Source organism: Somniosus microcephalus, chromosome 18 (genome assembly GCF_052327205.1).
Source record: "Somniosus microcephalus isolate GS21.2 chromosome 18, FLI_Smic_1.0, whole genome shotgun sequence".
NCBI lineage: Eukaryota > Metazoa > Chordata > Chondrichthyes > Squaliformes > Somniosidae > Somniosus > Somniosus microcephalus.
The window spans coordinates 27693372-27714692 of NC_141004.1; positions in this window are offsets into that span (position 1 = coordinate 27693372).

Genomic DNA, 21321 nt, shown 5'->3' on the forward strand with positions numbered 1-21321 from the left:
CATATGACCATCCTAGATTATGGATGTATGAAGCTATTTTGAGTTTTGAAATAAACTTGAGTGCTTAGTGTGTGTAATAAGGATAGTAACTTGGCTGACATGAGTGAGACAGTGTTATTTAACTGTACTCACACACCTACCTACCAGATAAACATAAGAGGCATAAGGTATTAAATCAATCCTCAATTACTTTCTGCCCTCATCAACAACAGTATTGCTCAGTTGACTTCCCAGTAGGAAAATTCCATGAATCTTTTCTGCACCAGCTTTTAAATTCCACCCATCCTATCCTAGGGTTTCTCCAGTTGCTGACTGTGATCTACAGTGTCTGTTTCCTTCCACTGAGTGATTACTTCAGAGTGCGAAATCTGTCTCCGGAAGAACATGTTGAGAAATAGATCTTTACAGACTGGACTGTTTGTGCAGCGCCGGGAAATAAATATGACAATGCTGCTGGGAAGCTACACCAGGATGGGACATAAATTTAGTACTACAGGTTTCAGGGGACTGCTACAGTGGGGGGAATAAAGGTGGTTAACAAGCTGCCTGCATGAAAAAAATATTCATTTTGAAAAACTTGCATTACACTAATGAGGCCAGACTCTGATAGGACTTTTATCCCAGATCTCTCTTCCTCTTTCCGCCCTCCCCCCCCCCCCCGCCCAATGCATACTGAACACTGGATGCAGGGGTCTAACGGGCAGCCCCTGTATCCACCAAACAAATATAGCACAAATAATTAGAAACATAGTGGTGGCTATATTTTCCTTATTTCACACTGTTAACATATGGGCAAACACAGCTTCACCCGATGGGCGTGGAGGGATGAGGACATTGTGGAACACATCCCCAAGTTATTTTCCGACTCTGCCCATCCCAGATCTGCCAAAAAAATAGGCATGAGACGGGGAAGCCTAGGCTTAGAAGTCACTACCTTAATGTAGCCTAAAGAGCAGGGTCCATTAGATCACAAAAGCAAACTGTTTCATTGCTAATGTCATGTGTAATTATCTTTTAGCATTGTTTTAGTAAGCAATATTGTTGTAATAAAGCTTTTAGTTGCAAAACTGAGGAGGAAATAAATAATGTAAATTGTCCTGCTTTCATGTGAACTAAAAGATGATGTATGTGTTGCTGTCGTGTTATTTCCATTCCACCCAAGAACATGAAATCCACATTGGCCAAGGCCTTATTTCATTACATTTTATTTCTATAGTAATAACATTGGCAGTGTCCGTCACACCTAAGTCTATAAAATATGTTTTAAAAGGATAGGCAATCCTTTGATGCGGTGGTTAATTACTGTTGGTGGTGGGGGACGTTTGCAGAATGCCATAGAGCCAAACATTTACACACAGTTGGCAATCTGTAAACTGCCTTCAAAAGCAATGACTAAACGCTAATAGATCTCAGGCTTGTGCTTATTTATAGACTTTATGGTCTTAAAGGCACAGGCAACTGAAAGATCGCTCCACTTTAGTAGTGTAACAAGATATCCTGCTTTTGTCACTAACACACAATGTTCCCTTTAAGCTGCGCTGCCATGCAGTGCACTGGAGCTCTCGCCGAGTCGGCTCACTGAATTTTAAATGGGAAAAAATGTGCATGTGCGGTATTTTGAATGGGCTGCACAGCCCCTTAAAGGGGCCACGCACCCAAAACAAATTAAAAGGAACATTATGTACCCTTCTCACAGTACGTACCGAGATTGTTCTAGCTACAGTCCCAAATGACATCGCCCTTGAGTGCTTCCTCTAGTATTTCTCCATCATGGATTGCACTCGCACAATTCCCCTCCTATGTGTCAAGGTGCATCTCCAGCAATGGCTTCTCTTTCTACCCCTGCACCTTTGCCTCCAAAGTCTCTTTCTCACCTACATAATGACACTGGGTGACTTTGTTCATGGACATGGGGTCAGTTTTCATATGTACATTGATAAGACCCAGCTCTACTTCACTACTTCCTTTGCCTCCATAAAACTGGCAATTGGACATTGCCATGGCAAATTCAAATCATCCTCCAACTGAACTTTTAGAAGAACAAAGCCAACACTTTTGGTCTCCACTATAAACTCCACCTTCCCTCCCCAGCCATTCGCTCAGCCTGAATCATGTATGGGAACGGTGACATAGTGGTTCTGTTGCTGGACTAATGATCCAGAGTCGTGAGTTCAAATTCAGTTAATTAAATAAATCTGGAATAAAAAGCTAGTACCAGTAATGGTGACCATGAAACTATCGGATTGTTGTAAAAACCTATCTGATTCACCTAATGTCCTTTAGAGAAGGAAATCTGCCGTCCTTACCTGGTCTGCCCTATATGGGGCTCCAGACCCACAGCAATGTGGTTGACTCTTAACTGCCCTCTGAAATGGCCTAGCAAGCCACTCGAGGGCAATTAAGGATGGGTAATAAATGCTAGCCAGTGATGCCCATATCTTGTGAATGATTTTTTTTTTAAATGTGACCTGTAAATTGCCTGAAACGTCATCAAGATTGAGTTTTGGCTTAAAGATGTCCAAGAAAATGGAATCTAATTAAACTGACTGCTGGGAAATCAAAACTAATCAAGACCATGAATGTTTCTGAAGCCAATTAAGGCAGAAAGGCTTGTGTACAAAAATAAAACATTTACAAGTGAAAGAAGGATCACTTTGGAAGGCACAAGCTAGAGCTAGCTCATTAGTCATGCCTTATCTATGTGGGACCCTTTGTTAAAGAAAGGATTGAGGAGCTAGAAAATAAGCGTGACTTCACATGCCTAGATTGTTTGACGTGATTGACACCAAAAGAGGTGAAACTGCCTGACATGTGTCACCCAGATTGGCCAATGGGCTGGAAAGGGGTTTTAGATGCAGACTCTGTTTAGTTACAAGAAGATTCTCTTAGTTCTTGTTAGATGTAGATTATTTTTGTCCTCCGTTTTCTCCTGTAGTAGTCTTTACCTAGCATATGTGGAAGGGTGCTTTTACAAGGGCTAAAGTGTAATCAGAACAAAGAGGTGATAAAAGTCTGATTGTTTGGCAATTCCAGCCAGTTACAGGCAGAGATAAGTGCGTCACATAATTGTATAAGATGTCTTGAGATCGAAGGAGGTGAGAGTTAAGTCAGCGAGACTCATACAGTTATGACTATGTAAAGTAGATTCACTTGGAGCAGAGTTCCAGAAGCTAACTCCACCATCCCAGGGGAGGAAAAGCAACTCAACCACACTACTAACGATAATAAACTCAGGAAACATTGCTAATCACCTCCACATAGACTCTAACCTATGTAGTAAGTAGACTGGCTATCAATGCTGTTAACATGCAGACTATCTAAGGAGTTAATCCTAAATTAATTTTACCAATTTGCAGTAGTCTCAGACACTGATTTTAACCATAATAATCAGCACTCAGTAAATGCTGAAACTATGGTGATGCACTGAACTGGCTTTACAGCATCTGTTATTCGTTTCATTAAGAACCCTATTAATTACTTGTTATTCAGATTGCGAAGCGACTGACTGTCTATAGCTTTAGTTACTAATGATATGTATACTGTGTTTAAGTAGTAGTGTTGCAGTTAATAAATAGTTGTTAGTGCATGACTTGTCTGACTTCTTGTTGATTTGGCAAGTAAGGGTTAATTCATTAATTCAGTGGCTTGTGGATATCCTAATTGAGGGTTGGTAAATTTAATTCGTATTCAATCCGAAATGGGTGCTGGAAGACAGATTGGCAAGCCAAAAATAGGCATCGTCCACTCCTAGATTTAAGCTGGGTGTTACACCCTTCGTGAAGTATTATGGTGAGTGGGTTCAGGGTTCATCTGGTTCCTTGACACGTATTTGTCGGGTTAACTAAACCTGGTGTTCTTACAACCAGGCCATACAAAATCTTGGCATCCTCTTAAAGCACTCCATGTTTTAAAAGAGTGAAATAATTTCTTCTAACTTCTGCCTTTGTTATTCAAATAATTTTTTTTATTTGTTCCTGGGATGTGGGCGTTGCTGGCAAGGCCAGCATTTATTGCTCATCCCTAATTGCCCTTGAGAAGGTAGTGGTGAGCTGCATTCTTGATCCGCTGCAATCCTTATGGTGAAGCTACTCCCACAGTGCTGTTAGGGAGGGCGTTCCATGATTTTGACCCAGCGACGATGAAGGAATGTGATTCCAAGTTGGGATGGTGTGTGACTTGGAGGTGATGGTGTTCCTATGTGCCTGCTGCCCTTGTCCTTCTAGGTGGTAGAGGTCATGGGTTTGGGAGGTGCTGTCAAAGAAGCCTTGGCAAGTTGTTGCAGTGCATCTTGTAGATGGTACACACTGCAGCCACAGTACGCCGGTGGTGGAGGGAGTGAATGTTTAAGGTGGTGGATGGGATACCAGAAATGCGAAGTTATACCCATCAGGAAAGGATGAACGGGCTGGATCTCTGAAAAGAGAAGGCTGAGGGGTGACCTAATAGAGGTCTTTAAAATTATGAAAGTTTTTTATAGAGTAGATAGAATGTTTCCACTTGTGGGGAAGAGCATAACTCAAGGCCATTGATATAAGATAGTCACCAAGAAATCAAATGAATTCAGAAGAAACTTCTTTAACCAGAGAATGGTGAGAATGTGGAACTAGCTACCACAAGGAGTGGTTGAAGCGAATAGTACAGATGAATTTAATGGGCGGTTAGATAAGCATATGAGGGAGAAGGGAATCGAGGGTTATGTTGATAGCTGAGGAAAGAGGGGAGGAGGCTCGAGTGGAACATAAACGCCGGCATGGACTGGTTGGGTCGAATGCCCTGTTTCTGTGCTGTATATCTTGTATAATAATTTTGAAAACATCTGCTAGATTCCTCCTTTACTCATCTTTGTTCCAGTGGGAAAATGCCCTCATTTTTTCAAGTCTTTTTTTATGACTATAATCTCTCAATCTTGATATAATTCTTCATTTTCATCTTTCTGTGGCTCTAATATTCTTCCAATTAAGGGATACCCAGAACTGCATCCAATACTCTAACTTATACAAATTCAACATCCCTTCCTTGATTTTTTTTTGTTCAATGCGTATATTACACAGAAACTTATTTGCATTTTTATGGCCTTTTCTACCTGCACTGCAAAATTTAAAGATCTGTGTATGTTCACCCCCAGATCCCCCTGTTCTCCCATTCTAAGGATCTTACCATTTAGAGTATACTTTTATGCTTTTCAAAAATTGAATTAAACTCCATCTGCCACATAACTGCCCTCTCCATTAAACTGTCTATTCTCTCCTGCATTCTTCCTCACAGTCTGCAGATTTAATAACCTCAGCAAACCTCAATATCATTCCTCTAGTGCTTATGTCAAAATCAATTATATAAATGAGAACCGAGACAAGACTCAGCAAAGATTCATGGGCAACACTAATGACCATATCGTGCCAGGTGCAAGGCTTTATATTTGTGAAAAATTGCTGTCTATTGCCAGCCAAGCTGATAAACATCAGCAGCATTACTTCTAGACTTAAAATAGGCTGTTTAACATGCACCACTAGTTTCTATACACCCAATGTGGCAAAAGGAAAATAAACTGCACTGTACAAGAATGTGTGTAGTAAGAGATATATTTCAGATTAATATTATGAAAGAGATTTTATCAAGTCTCTGCAATCTGTACTTTTGCTATGTGACAGAAAACAACTGCAACCTTTTAACACAGCCTGGGGGGGGAAATTCGGTATTGACCATTTTGGGGCGCTAATATCGTCCGGTCTCAAAATTTAGTGCTTGGTGCAAATTATCGCCAGCGACCACAAAATTCGTCTCCAGCGCCCCTGGAGGTGATTGAAGCGCTAATTCAAGCGCTACGCACTTCTCTTAGGGCACTTACGTCGGGGAACGGGGCACCACCTCAGAGCGCTACTCAAGCTCGGGCGCTGTCAATTACAAGTCCTCAGACAGACTGGCACCTTCCAGTTCTTAAAGGGGAGGGTCCATGCACAGCCTCACCCTGATCATTGCTGCTTGTGACCTGGGCCTACAAGGAGGTGCAAATCTTCAACAACGATTGTCATGGCTGCTCAGAGGCCCAGGGAGAGAGCTCGCCGGTTCAGCGACCAGGCATTGGACGCTCTGGTTTTGGCTGTGGAACGCCGACAAGCAGTGCTGTTCCCAGACACTGGCAGGATGCCATTGCCCCAGGAGTTCACAAGAATGTGGAGGGAGGTGGGCCATTATGTCTCAACCAAAGGACTCACACCCAGTGCCGCAAGAAGTTCAACGACCTCACTCAGGTGGTCAGGGTGAGTAGATGCTTGAAATACCTTTACATCCCACATTCTCAACCTTACTCTGCACAGACGGTATAAACTGCCAAATCCCCAACAACTATGCCCATCTACTAAAAGTCACATCCATATCTCACACCTTGCAGACATCAACGTCTATTCAACTATGGTAGGCACATCTGCCAAACACATGGCTGCACACTCACTCACATGTTGTCATTTTTTGTGCAGGCCAAGCTTTCCCATAACAGGAGGGAGCAACAATGCACAGGAGGAGGTCAGGCGGAACTGCACCCCCTCACACAGCTGGAGGAGTGAATCATGTCGTAGGCGCTGCTGTAGTTGGAGAGCTCGACCCCTTGGGGACAGCAATGGTATGTTAATCATCTCTTTCTCCTCTCTCATACCACTTCCTCCTCACAACACCAGCCTTTCCCACTTTCCATCTAACTATACTGTCTCCAGTCCTTGCTCCCTTCCTGCCCCCTTGCCCTCACGTTAAAGCCACTCTTGTGCCTTCCTGCTTTCAGATAGTGAGTCACCATCTGAACAGCATGTCCCTCAGCCTCCCAGTGGCAGTGACGCGGGAGAGGATCAGGAACACCAAGCCAGAGCCTCACTGCCTGCGTCTCCCGAGGTGGCACATCGGATACTGGGGCCACATGATAACTGGAGGGGAGCAGAGGATTAGGCTCGGATGTGGGTGAAGCTCCGGGACCCAGCGGCTGCAGTGCCATGGGGAAAGGGAAGCTCAAGAGCCATCTTCCCGGAGGGTGAGTGCACGCACGAGTTCTGCTGCACAGGACTTGGATGGGGACATCGATATCGCGGCGATGAACACACAGGCAATGAGCATGCACACTGAGCTCATGGGTGCAATGGCAAGGGTGCCCGAAAGCATGGATGCACTGGCTAGGAGCGTGGAGGAGTCCGTCGCCAGCACAGTTGTCATCTGTGCGCAAACCCTCGATCCCATCCTTGTCTCGTTGCAGAGGATGGTTGACTTGCAGAGAGACTGTGGGGACCCAGACCCTATGCCGCGTGTAATGGGTGAGGTGGCAGCATCTATTGCAGCACAGGCCAAGGCAATGCAAAGGTTTAGTGCTACAATCGAGTCATTGGCTGGTGCCATCCAATCTCAGACTGTTTTGATGCAGTCTCAGATTGATGCCACGCAAGCGCTGACTGCTGCCATCATAGCTGGGTCGCCCACAGTCCACCGGGGCTCTCACGGTGCCGCAGCAGGCCAGCAATCTGTGCTTGAGCAGGTTGCTCCGGATGCTGTGGTTCTGCCCCGGGGGAGCGGCAGTGTGTCAGTCGAGCAGGAAGGTGCTGTCCTCGCTCAGAATGACAGCATTCCTGCTCCCACCACTGCCACTCCGCCATTGCACTTGTCACAACCTGTAACCCAGCCAGCCCAGACTGCTGCCGCCCATGCAGAGTTGGTGCAGTCTGCAGCCGGGCCCTCCAGGCCCAGAGCTGGTCGAGGACATCCTGCAAGGCCATCTGAAGTCTCTGGATTTGAGATTCAGCAGCCTTCCGCCAGCCTTGCTGCAGCCACTGGGGCCACATTACGGAGGAGCAGTAGGGTTGTAAGAGGGGGAAGTGTGAAGGGGAGGGAGATCACCCTCGAAGGCCGACTAACTAAAATTTTTCGAACATATTGGGGGAATGTTTGTTCCAAAGTTGGATGTGTTTGTAAATATATTGTTCACTTTGTTAAGACTTATTTCGCTGTGCTAAGAACCAGTTGTGTTTGTTAATAAATTGTTGTGTTTGTTTGTTATTGGTTGTGTCTAATAAGACACAGCTGTTTGGAAAAAAATTTTTTTAAATTTAAATGTTACAAATGTTCTCATGTTACTCATTGGAACTTTCTGATGTGGGCTGGCTGTAATGATGTGCTTGTTGATCCCAAAAGCTATCTTCTCTGTCATTCATCGGAAGCGCTGTGTTAAGAGGCGTTCACGAACGGCCCTTGCAGAAGCCTCCCTCCCAAGTTGTTGCTGCTCATCCTCCTCTTCATCCTCCTCCTCCGCATCCTCCTCCTCCTCCTCCTCTCCCTCATCCTCCTCCTGAGGTGGTCCACCAATCCCTGGTGGCAATGGCTGGGTCCTCAGAATGGCCAGGTTATGAAGCATGCAGCACACAACTATGAAAAGCGATACTTGATCGAGGGAGTACTGCAGGGCTCCTCCAGAGTGGTCAAGGCACCGGAACCGTTGCTTCAGCACGCCGATCGTCTGTTCAATGAGGTTCCTGGTGTCACTATGGCTCTCATTGTATGCGAGCTCAGCAGGAGTGTTGGGGTTACGGAGCGGTGTCATCAGCCAGGTGCAGAGTGGATAATCCTTGCCCCCGAGGAGCCAGCCACGAGGTTGATGTGGTCGTTGGAACAGGTCTGGGACAGCAGTCTGGTGCAGGATGAATTCATCGTGGCTGCTACCAGGATAGCGGGCATTGACGGCAAGGATGCGCTGTCTGTGGTCGCACACCAATTGCACGTTCAGAAAGTGGTGCCCGCAATGCCATGTGTGTGCAGTCAATGGCGCCCTGAACCATGGGGAAGCCCGCTATCCTTGCGAAGCCACATGCACGTTCACGCTGTCTATCTCGGGTCATGGGGAATGAGATGTACTCCCTTCTACTTTTGTAGAGAGCATTTGTGACTTCCCGGATGCAGCAATGAACAGTGAACTCAGAGATGTTTGCAATATTCCCTGTAGGAGCCTGGAAGGAGCCGCTGGCATAGAAATTGAGAGCCACTGTCACCTTCACTGCCACTGACAGAGACGTCCTGAGCTGAGGCTGGCGCTCTGGCTGCAGGAGGTGGGCAGAGCTCAGTGACCATCCCCTTGCTGAAGCTGAGCCTTCTAAAACACTGCTCCTCGGACAGATGGATTTATGAGAATTGCTCCTGGAATACCCTGGGAGGGTAAGGCCTCCTGTGCAGAGCCCTGTTGGCCCTCCTCCCTCTGGCCACGTTTTCCACTCTCTCTCTCTCCACCTCCGCTGCCTCCGACGGTGAAGCTGGAGGGCGAGGCCCCGTGCTAGTGAAGCTCCATTAACTCTTCTAAATGTGGTAGTAATAATGGTTATAGAAATGGGAACCTGAAAAGTCTTGCTGACGACCAAAACCCCTTCAAGTAGGACAGCGTTAAATGTCTCCAGACGCCTCTCTCCCTCTCTCAACCTGCGTATACAGAATCTTTTGCCGACAGGAAAAAGCAGGAAGCGCACGCCTTTAAATAGCGCTCCCCCAGCTCACAGCCGACTGCAAACCGTCCCCCTCTACCTGTCGTTCTTAGCACCCGGCGCTGAGGTCGGGGGGGCGGGGGGGGGGGGGCGAGAATCAATTTCCGGTCTGGGGCGATGCGCACTTGGATGACGTCACGCTCTCCGGGCACAGGAGATCATGGTGGTAGTGTTTAGTGCCACCGCAAACCACCAGGTCAATTTCGTGGGCGGCGCTTAAATTACCGCGCGTGGGCTGTAAGTCGCTAGCGCCCTGTTAGCACCCCCTGGAGGCGCAAACGGGCGGCACTAACCAACCAAATTTTTCCCCCAGGTCCCTAAACTGTCCTCACCTTCTAAACTCAGTGACTTTTGAAACTAAAACAGTTTCAGTTTGCAAATTGAGAAACAGAGGTATTGAGAGAATATTCAGCATGCATCTACGCCTCCTGTCATTCCTATTTAGTATTGAAATAAGAGAAAACATTGGTTACAGATCCATTGATGTTCATGTTGTCTGAGTAATGCTGCTAAAGAGTTTGAGCACAACTTCATTACACTGTTCTTCAGTCGTATACAAGTGGTGATGTGAGCCTTGATGGTGAATGGTCACCCTTGATGTTAAGTGATGACAAGCTATACTACGGTGTGAGCTAAGGTTGCGATCTATTTCCTTTTTTAAAAGTTGCCTATTTAAAGTGTATGTTTAAAGGATATTTTAAGCAAAGTTTTGCATACTTCTGTAGTTGTATTGAAATATGCAATTATTTTTTCAGTAATGCAAACACTACAACACGAGAATCATAAGTTCAACTGTCTTGTGTTTCGCAGGATGAGGGAATAAAAATAATTTTATAAACCTATTAGATTTTACAGGCTGCCCCTTTCCATATTGTCTGACTTCTCTCTTCTATGCGACTATTGGATATTTAAGTTAGCAGCAGTTATATGCTAAAACTTACTGCCAAAAATAGTTTACATGTCCTTCCCTTCTGTTTTAACATTTTACTTACAAGAATATATTATGTTTACTTACAAGAATATATTGTGTTAACTGACCCTAGCAAAGTACATAAAGTATGTAGAATTCATTTATAAGTAACATTTACCACGGAATCTCCCATGGTATTACTTATGGTGAGTCGGAAATTGCACTGTTTGCGAGAAGTTGATGAGGGATATGCTCAAAGAGAGTGAAGCCATTTTAATTTGCTTTTTAGATTTCACTTACCCACTGCAGGTAGATAGATAAACAAATGTGCTCCTTTACATACAACAGTTATGTAAATACATCTCTGCATGTGTCATGGGGGGGGGGGGGGGGGGTGTGGAGAAGGGACTTTTACTTTTCACTATTGGGTACTTGGCTCTCCGCATGGGTAGCCCGTCTTATTTCTGGAGCTCTTTTTTTAAGTACACATGCACATCCTTCTCTACCTTGCACAACAGGTGTAAAAGCTTATTTGGATTTAATTTTGTACAAATCTTTTATAATTGTAAACATTTCTATCATATCCCCTCTCAGTCTTCTCTCTTCAAGAAAGAAAAAATCAAGAGTAGTTCATCTTTCCTCGTGTCATTCCCTTAAGTTCTGGGATCAACCATGTAGCCCTGCTTTCAAAATTTTCAAAGCGTAAAGTCACACATAAAACATACTATACTTGTTAAAGAAACCCCATCTTGAATATTGCCTTCAGTTCCCATGCCGTTGTAATCTGTTAAATTGATTTTTTGTGAAACTTATAAATATCATGGTTTTGATTATTTATCTCAAAAATAAATTCCAATTATCTCTGATTCTAATAATCCTCAGATCTCAGCAACATTTCCATCAGATGAGGAGAAGGAGTGCTCACAAACAGCAAACCCTGGCATGCTATGTGAATAGCCAGTCTTGCTTCCAATCATAAAAAGATTCTGGGTGTTGTAGTTTGCTATTTTTTTTCAGTCCCTTCGGGAGAGGTGATATCTCTGGTAAGTCCCTATGAACTCTAGCCCCACATGTTCCAGAGATGCAAAGGCTTCTGACTTTCTAAACACAAAAAATGCAGCTGTACAAGTACATTTAATCATTTCTTGTAAAAAAAAATGATGTCTATTATGTTACAAATATTATTTCCAAAACTATGTTTCTCAGCTCATTCTAAGAATATGACATGTCAGCTGATCAGGTACAAGTGTGACAATGACATTTGCAATTGTGATCCTGTAGTGTGACACTCACTATAATGAGACTTTTTACAACAAATCTCCCAAGTCACTGGTCAAAGTAAGTTAGAGGATCTGTTGTTTTTTTTAAGAACAGAATTATACCATGTAAAACACAACAGTGGTGATTTTAACCTTACCCACCCAGCGGGAAACTGACGGGATCAGATCAGCTGCCCGTTTTACACCCCATCCAAATTGACAGTTTCCGACAGGTGGGTTAGTTTAAAATTACCCCCAATGTATTACTTTTCAGCTATTGTCAAGTTGGTACCTCTTTAAGGCTAAACTCCTAATTGATCTTAAGTGAGTTCATACAAAGGTTAATTGCTATTGAAGTTGGACATTCAAACCCAATTTTGTTTTGTGGGCAGACAAATTAAGAACCTGCAAATATTATGGCATCAGTGCATTGTGTTCCTGGAGAGTTTTCCTGTGCATTACAAATTACTGTCTCGGTTTCTTTATACTTTTTTTTAAGCATGGCACAGAGATTTGTACTAGGCAGTGTGCAATGTGTATGAAAGCACGTGTACATGTAAAGTTCTAATACTACTAGCAAATCTCTGTGGTACTGTTCATAGTATGTCACATTATTGTTGTTTTCTAAGTTCGGGTATATTACATTATTATGTAAGATATACAAATATGTTATTTAACGCTAGTTGCTTTAATTGAACAATGGGTTCATACAAATGTGAATAAAGAGGCTGTTGAATTTGCATGTTAATTCAGACACGTTGGGGGAAAAATTTGGTTGCTTTGCGCCTCCCGTTAGCGCTCTAAGAGGGCGCTAATGGGGTGCAAAGCAACTAGCACCTGGGCACAGTGATGTTTGCGCCGCTCGCGAAATTGACTAGAGTTTTTGTGGCGGCGCAAAAAGTCTACCGCCCCGATCTCCTGTGCCCGCAGATCGTGACGTCAGTCGAGCATGCAACACCCCGGTGGCGTCCTGGATTGGATATTAAGTGGCGCCCCCCTCCTCTCCGCCTGCCGCAAGCAACGACAGGGAGACTGGAACGTTTTCCAGTCGGTGAGGGGCTGGGGGGGGGGGTCGCTATTTAAAGGCGCCCTCTTCCTGCCTTTTTCTGTGGTAGATATTTTTGCACCACTCATTCTGACAGAGAGAGAGAAAGACTTCTGCATAGAGTCAGTGCTGTGAGAAGTTGTTTTGGCTACTGAGCATCACTTTGCAGGTACTTTTGGATTTGACCTTCATTACTTCGATTGTGAAGAGACTATGGGGGCAGCACTGATTTGGGGCGTCGTCCTGCGCCTGCAGAATTGGAGGCAACAGACGCAGGGAGAGAGTGGCAATCATGTCCAGACGGAGGAGGGCCAACAGGCCTCTGCACAGGAGATCTTACCCTCCATGGGTATTCCGGGGACAATTTTCCTACATTCATTTGTCTGAGGAGCAGTGTTTGCGTAGGCTGCGCTTCAGCAAGGAGGTGGTCACTGAGCTCTGCCACCTGCTGCAGCCAGATCTGCAGCTTCAACTCAGGACCAGGACGTCTCTGTCAGTGGCAGTGAAGGTCACAGTGGCTCTGAATTTTTATGCCACTGGCTCCTTTCAAGCAGCTACCGGGGACACTGCCAATATCTCCCAGTTCGCGGTCCATTGCTGTATCCAGCAGGTCACAAATACCCTCTATAAAAGGAGACTCCAGTAAATCTCTTTTCCGATGACCCGGGCCAAACAGCATGAACGCGCATTGGGCTGGACCTGGAGGACCTGGCTACAGACTGCACCAACTCTGCATGGGCGACAGCAGTCTGGGCTACAGGCGGTGGCAAGTGCAATGGGGAAGTGACAATGGTGGCAGCAGGAATGCTGGCATCTTGAGAGAGGACAGCACCTCCCTGCTTGACCAACACACTGGCACTCCCACGGGGCAACAGCTCAGCATCCGGAGCAATCTGCTGGAGCACAGATTGCTGGCCTGCTGCGGCGCGGTGAGAGCCCCGGGAAATGTGTCCAAACTAGCAATGATGGCAGCAGTCAGTGGTTGCGTGGCCTCAATCTGAGACTGCATGAGAGCAGTCTGAGATTGGATCACGGCAGCCAGTGACTGAATTGCAGCACTAAGCATTTGCGTTGCATCCGTCTGTGCTACAGCGTAGTGCTCTGCACCATGCCAGTGCATCAATGCTTTCGGGCACCCTTCCCACTGCACCCATGAGCTGAGTGTGCATGTCCACCACCTGCACCTGGGTGTTCATTTCAGCGATGAGCCGCTCCTCCTCTGCGTCCAGTGCAGCAGGACTCGCTGGCCTACTCTCCCTCTGGGGAGAAAGCCTCTGAGCTTCCCTACCCCCATTGCGTTGCTGCAGCCCACTGGGTCCTGGAGCTTCACCCTCATCAGACCCTTCCCCCCTGCTCCTCTCCAGGGAAGGCGTGTTCCCAGTGTGGGCATGGGCTTCTTCGGGAGAGGGTGGCGCTGAGGCTCCGGCTTCCTCTTCCTCCTCGCCTGCGGCGTCGCTCCCACTGGCAGCTTGAGGGCCCGTCTCCTCAGCTGGTGAATCACCATCTGAAAGCAGGGAGGTACAAGAGTGGCTTTAGCATGAGGACAGGGGGGCAGTAAGGGAGGAAGGAGTGGAGCGATTTAGTAAGTTGGATTGAAAGTGTCAAAAGCTGGTGTTGTGAGGGACAAGTGGAATGAGAGAGGAGAGAAAGCTGATGACCTTACCATTGCTGTCCCGAACGGGGTTGACGTCTCCAGGGGCGACGGGACCGATCACCTGGCTTGCCACAACCCTGTGGATGCACGCCTCAAGATCGCTGAGGGGTTGCAGCTGAGGCCGGCCTCCATCTGTCTGTTGCTGCTGTCTCCTATTATGAAATAGCTTGGCCTGCAAGAAAAAAGACGGCGTCTGAGTAAATATACAGCCTGATGTACCTCCCATAGTTGAATAGCCCTTACTGTATGCAAGGTGTGGAATGTGCGTGTGTGTTTTATGAGAGGGCCATAGGTGTTGGATGAGCGTTGGGTATTGGGGTTTTAAGACCCTCTGGCCATAGAGTGAGGTTGAAATGGAGGGATGGAGAGGTATTGAAAAAAAGCCACTCACCCTGACGACCCAAGTGAGGTCGTTGAACTTTTTGCGACATTGAGTATGGGTCCTGGGCACCATGCTACTGGAGGAGACATGCTGAGCCACCTCCCTCCACACTCTTCTGTACTCGCGCGGCAAAGGCTTCCTGCCACTCTCAGGGTAGAGTATAGATCTTCTGCGCTCCACCACGCCAACCAGAGCCTCCAAGGCCCGCTCGCTGAAGCGCTGTGCTCATTCTCTCACCCTATCCATAGTCCTTGGCTGGAAAATTTAGGCACAGGTCTCTCCAGGCCGAGATTCAAGGCATCCATGAGTAGGGTGTGGCTGGAGAGCAAGATTGACCCTTCCCTTTAAGAACTGTCTAGCGCCAGTGTGTCTGTGTTCCATCGCTAACTGACATCACCTGCGCTGCGCCCGCGCTCTGAGGTAACGCCTCGCTCCTCGGCCTTTGCGCCTTAAGACAGGTGTGCAGCGCCTGATTTAGCACTCCAATCACCTCCAGGGGCGATAAAAGCCAAGTTTGCAGTCGGAGGTGATAATTAGCGTCAGGCGCTAAACTTTGCGCCCGGCCGATAATTGCGCCCCAAACGGGGCGATACCGAATTTCTCCCCCATTGCACTGTAATTTGTGTTTGTGGAGAGTTCCTTTGTTTCTTTATAAGTTTCTTTGTAATGTGACACTTCTTAGTAATATGAATTGGATAAGTACCTGAAGGAAACAAAATGCAGGGCTATGGGGAAAGGGCAGGGGAGTGGGACTAGCTGAAGTGCTCTTGCAGGGAGCCGGCACGGGCTCGACGGGCCGAATGGCCGCCTCCTGTGTTGTAACCATTTTATGATTCTATGATTCCATGACACACAAAGTTGAATGTGACACTTTGTGCTAGATGTACCATTTTTATAATAAATACACCATTTTCTACCAGAACAAAAATCTGTTATTACATGTTGAGATTAGGCCAATTAGTAGCTTATCTCTAGTCTTTCAAATAATCAGGATCGACTGCAAACCAATATGGTGGGTATATTGTGTTTAATTAGAGCTTAAGACGGAATATAACATGCTAGTTATACAGCAAAAACATACGACCGTGACAAGCAGCTGGTACTGGTTCCGATCGGACAGCTGGCTGACGTGCATGAACAGTTCTCCGGCTTCCTCTCGCCTAGAACCTCCGGGTGGAGAGCATGGGATCACTCTCAAAGGAGCGTTCAACCAGCCCAACTTCTGCTTGGCTCTCCCCTCCACCGCCTGCGTGGGCAAGCCCTCAGGGTGTTACTTTTATTCTCTTTTTAGGGGTGGGCCTGAGGTCAAATTATTGACAAGACCATTTAACCAATAGAGGTTCCCCTAAAACCTCAGTACCCAATGTGACGTTGAGTTCTTTGTCTCGACTTCGAGATGAAGATCCTCCCTCCAGGAGGGTTCTTCATAATCATTACACATGCTTTATTGTTTATACATTTTGAAGGCCTACCCATCGAAATTTCTCTTATCTCCCTTGTCCCTATCTTCCCTAGTTTGGAGTCAGATATGCCATTCTCAACCATCAGATGTTCATAACTGCTTGTTATCAATTATTTATGTTCATGCAGCTTTAGCTATGCAAAACGAACTATTTCATTGTCAGACTATTGTACCATGGATTGAATCATTAAATCCCCAAAGATATCTTCTATTCTCATACACTGGTTAACTTACGCATTTTAAAGCAGTTTTGTTAAACAAAGTCAAAATCCTAACTTAGCATTATAATATGGTTATTAGCAGTAATGGAAGAAATATAGTCATTGGGCCTTGGTTGATTAAATTAGAGATATATAAACAAGTTGAAATTCCAACTTGGAAACAGCAGATAGTTAGCCTGGAAACAAGGTCATATGTAACCATCACAGTGCAGAATGCTGTAACATCCGCAGGGAACCAAAACACAAGCAGATTCTAAGCATCTATCGAGTTACTCTAATACTAGTCTGAAGAGACTTTTTGTCTCCAGTTCTAATACAATCATATAAACACAGCATTATTTGCATCACAATTTTATCCGTATAACCATATACATTTTGGACAACACTAATTTCTAACATACTCCCCACCTTGAGAGGGAGAAAAAACTATTTCGACCTCTCACTTTCAATTTTGCATGCATTGTGTCAGCTCTAAATTGTTAGTTCGACAGTTCAATTGGAGGGTCAGACGTTTCAAATAGCAAGACATCATAATAAGGTCTAGTCTGACCAGACATTGGGCAATCACTAGGCCTGCTGATATCATTCATGCCCAAGGATGCTGGCTGGCATTATAGGCTACTCCCCACCATACATGGTCCCCTAATTTACTTATTGCTTTCTCAACTTGGGCGTTAGTTAGTAGGGAGACTCAGAAATGAAGATGTTTCATTGTTATAGTATCACATCGTTAAATGGAACTACTTTGGTATGGAACTACTTTGGTATGGTGTAGTTATATTGCTATGTGGCACACTGTGCACGGGCAGTGCACAGTGCAGCGTCGGACATCTTGTAGCACTCCGCACCATGCGGCAGCACTGTAACAAAGCAAAAAAATACAGCTGAGTAAAAGCACTAACTAAAATGAACTAAAGTGTCTGTAATATATATATAGTATAAGAACACAAGGAGACACAACATGGTGGCAGCGGTATAAGTGAGTACAAAATTGTGCTATACGAACTATGAATAAGACGAAAAGTGATTTTATGCGGTGATTGAGAGTGAATCGTATGGGAAACTAAAATGACAGCACTGACTGTGCAAATGCAACCCCTCATGAACTGGGAAGCCGACGATATAGCAGAAGCATTCTGCAAGTTCATACAGAAATGTGAGCTTACATTCAAAAGCTTCCTGAAGGGTACTACCAACGAGGAAAAGGTTAGTTACATTCTGTTGTGGACAGGAGAAAAAGGTCTAGATTTGTATAATAGCTGGAGTTTGATTGAAGAGGAAAAGGAAAACCCTGCGACAATTTTTGATAAATTCAGCAACCATCTAGAGTCTAAATCCAATCACTGTATACACAGATACAAATTCCAGAGTCTAAGACAGGAACCCGGTGAAACAGCTGACAATTTCCTGACAAGGCTGAGAAATGAAGCCAGCAAGTGTAAATTTAAGGAAATGGAGGAAAGGCTTGTGGACCAGCTAATATGGGGGTCAGCGCATGTAAACATAGAAACATAGAGATAGAAACAGGAGTAGGCCATTCGGCCCTTCGAGCCTGCTCCGCCATTCAATGAGATCATGGCGGTACAAAAAGCCCTGATAGGAAAAGAAAAGCTCGGAATAACAGAGGCTATAGATACTGCGAGAGCTCATGAAGCCACGAAGCAGCAAATGAAAATGCTGATTTCTCAAACAGCTGACATGCGGACGGCTTCTGAGACGGACAACAGAGTGGATGCAGTGAGAGAAAAGTACAACACACAAAGACATGCACATGACAACGGGGGAAACGTGCAGAAATTGTGGAAGACCGCATGATTACATAGACAAGAGGAAATGTCCAGCATATGGAACAAGCTGCAATGCATGTGGCAAACTAAACCACTGGGAAAAGAGGTGTAGAACGAAGAAAGAAGGAACATATGTCAAAAATAAAGGCGGACAGCAGAACCAGAGAAAGAAACACAATATCCATGCCATGGATGAGCAGGATGATGATGATGATCATGACAATGCACTAAATATCAAAACCATAAAGATACAGCTTCACGAGATGTCCAGAGCAGAAAATACTCTGAGGAGAGAATTGCACACCATCATCCAAATCAAAAAAAAGGTCAAAGGTCGGCCCACAACCATCAACTTAAAGTTGAAGCTGGACACAGAGGCTCAGAGCAACATTCTCCCATTGAGACTGTACCAGCAGATCTTTCCCGAAAACCTGAGAGAAGATGGCTACCTGAAAAATGGTTGTTTAAAGGCAAGTAATGTCACGCTGACAGCATACGGGGGGAGTGAGATTAAACAACTCGGAATAACCTTTATCAAAGGGACACATAGAAGAAAGAACATCAACTGCATGTTCTATGTCACCGACACTGAGGGGCCAGCGATCCTGGGATTAAACAGCTGCGAGAAGTTGAGATTGATCTCAGTGCATCACGAGCTGACGGAAACGCCACTGAAGATAGACAGCAACACCCCACTGGAGAACCGCCCACAAATCAAGAGTAAAAAAGACTTGATAGACATGTATCCGGAATGTTTCGATGATACAGTGGGATGTTTCGGAGATTTCCAATACCATATCACCATCGATCCAGAGGTAAAGTCCATTATCCATGCTCCACGAAAAGTACCCATCGAGCTGAAGACAAAGCTTGAAAGAGAGCTAAAGGAGATGGAAGAAAAGGGAGTGATCGTAAAGGTCACTGAACCCACAGACTGGGTAAACTCAATTGTGGTACGAGAAAAGCCAAACGGGCGTCTCAGAATATGTTTGGACCCCAAAGATCTAAACCAGGTGATAAAGAGGGACCACTATCCCACCCCAACGCTAGAAGAGATTACGCCATCACTGGCAGGAGCCAAGGTTTTCTCAAAACTAGATGCCAGAAATGGATATTGGAACGTGAAGTTGGATGAGGAATCAATAACACTGACAACATTCAACACACCATTTGGGCGTTACAAATTCCTGCGGCTACCATTCGGGCTAAAGGTCAGTCAAGATATCTTTCAACAGAAAATAGATGAGACATACAGAGGCTGTGAAGGAGCTATAGGAATAGCTGATGATATTCAGATCTATGGAGCAGATGAAAGAGACCATGATATGCACCTACATGAGGCCATGGAGAGTACCAGGAAGGCTGGCATCAAGTTAAATGCAGATAAGTGCATAGTTAAAGTCAAGGAATGCCAATTCTTCGGTATGATTTATACACCAGAGGGAGTCAAGCCAAATCCAGAGAAGATTGCGGTGATTGTTGAAATGAAACCACCCAAAGACAAGAAAGAGCTGAGGAGTTACCTCGGCTTGGTCCAATACATGAGTTCTTTCATCCCACACATGTCGGAACATACAACAAATCTCAGAGAGCTATTGAAAGAAGACGCCGAATACCAGTGGTCTGAATCACATGAAAGGAATTTCAAACAACTTAAAGAACTGTTGTGCAAAGAAACAAGTCTGTCATATTATGACAGAAGAAAACCAGTCACTCTGCAAGTAGACGCTTCTACCACAGGACTAGGGGCAGCTCTGGTGCAGGAAGGAAAGCCGATAGCTTTCGCATCAAAGGCCTTGACGTCAGCCGAGACGAGATACACCAACATAGAAAGAGAACTATTAGCAGTAGTGTACGGATGCGAGAAATTCCGTACATACCTATATGGCAGGCGATTTACAATAGAGAGTGACCATCGTCCACTAGAACAGATCTATAAGAAGAATCTGTGTAAAGCGCCTGCAAGACTGCAAAGACTACTTCTAAGGGCTATGACTTCACGCTTAAATATAAGCCAGGAAAGGAAATGGTGCTAGCAGATGCGTTGTCTCGATTGTCACCATATGAGAAACACGAAGTGGAGGGCCTAACAGTAAAAATCCACCACCTAGTGAATGTTACCCCTACAAAGCTCAGTCAAATCAGAGATGAGACTAGCAAAGATGAGGAGTTGCAACTACTCACACAAGTAATACAGGGGTGGCCGGAGAGAATCCAGCAGGTACAGGCGACAATTCGTCAATACTGGATGATTAAAGACGATATTGCAGTAGAAGACGGTATTCTCCTTGCTGGATCGAGGATCATCGTGCCAAAGACGATGCAGACACAACTTCTCCATCTCATACATGAAGGCCACATGGGAATGGAAAAATGCAAGCTGAGAGCCAGATCAGCTGTATACTGGATAGGCATGTACAAAAAATATCGAACAGATGGTCTCTGCATGTAGTATATGCCAGAAATACAGAAATGCACAACAGAAAGAGGAGATGATACCTAGTGAAATACCGTCAAGACCATGGCACACTGTTGGGGCAGATCTCTTCATGTGCAATCAAGAATGGTATCTCATAGTGGCAGATTACTATTCCAAGTTTCCTTTTGTGAGAAGGATGAAAGACTTGAGAGCCACAACTACCACCAGGATTGCAAAGAGCTTGTTTGCTGAACAAGGAATCCCGGAAAAGGTAATCTGTGACAATGGAACCCAGAATATGAGAGTAAGCTAGCAGGGAACATAAAAACTGACTGTAAAAGCTTTTATAGATATGTGAAGAGAAAAAGATTGGTGAAGTCAAGCGTAGGTCCCTTGCAGTCAGAATCAGGGGAATTTATAATGGGAAACAAAGAAATGGCAGACCAACTAAATTCATACTTTGGTTCTGTCTTCTCAAAGGAGGACACAAATAACCTCCCAGAGATGCTGGGGAACATAGGGTCTGATGAAAGGGTGGAACTGAAAGAAATCAGTATTTGTAGGGAAATGGTGTTAGGAAAATTGATGGGACTGAAGGCCGATAAATCCCCAGGGCCTGATAATCTACATCCCAGGGTACTTAAGGAAGTGGCCCTAGAAATAGTAGATGCATTGCTGGTCATCT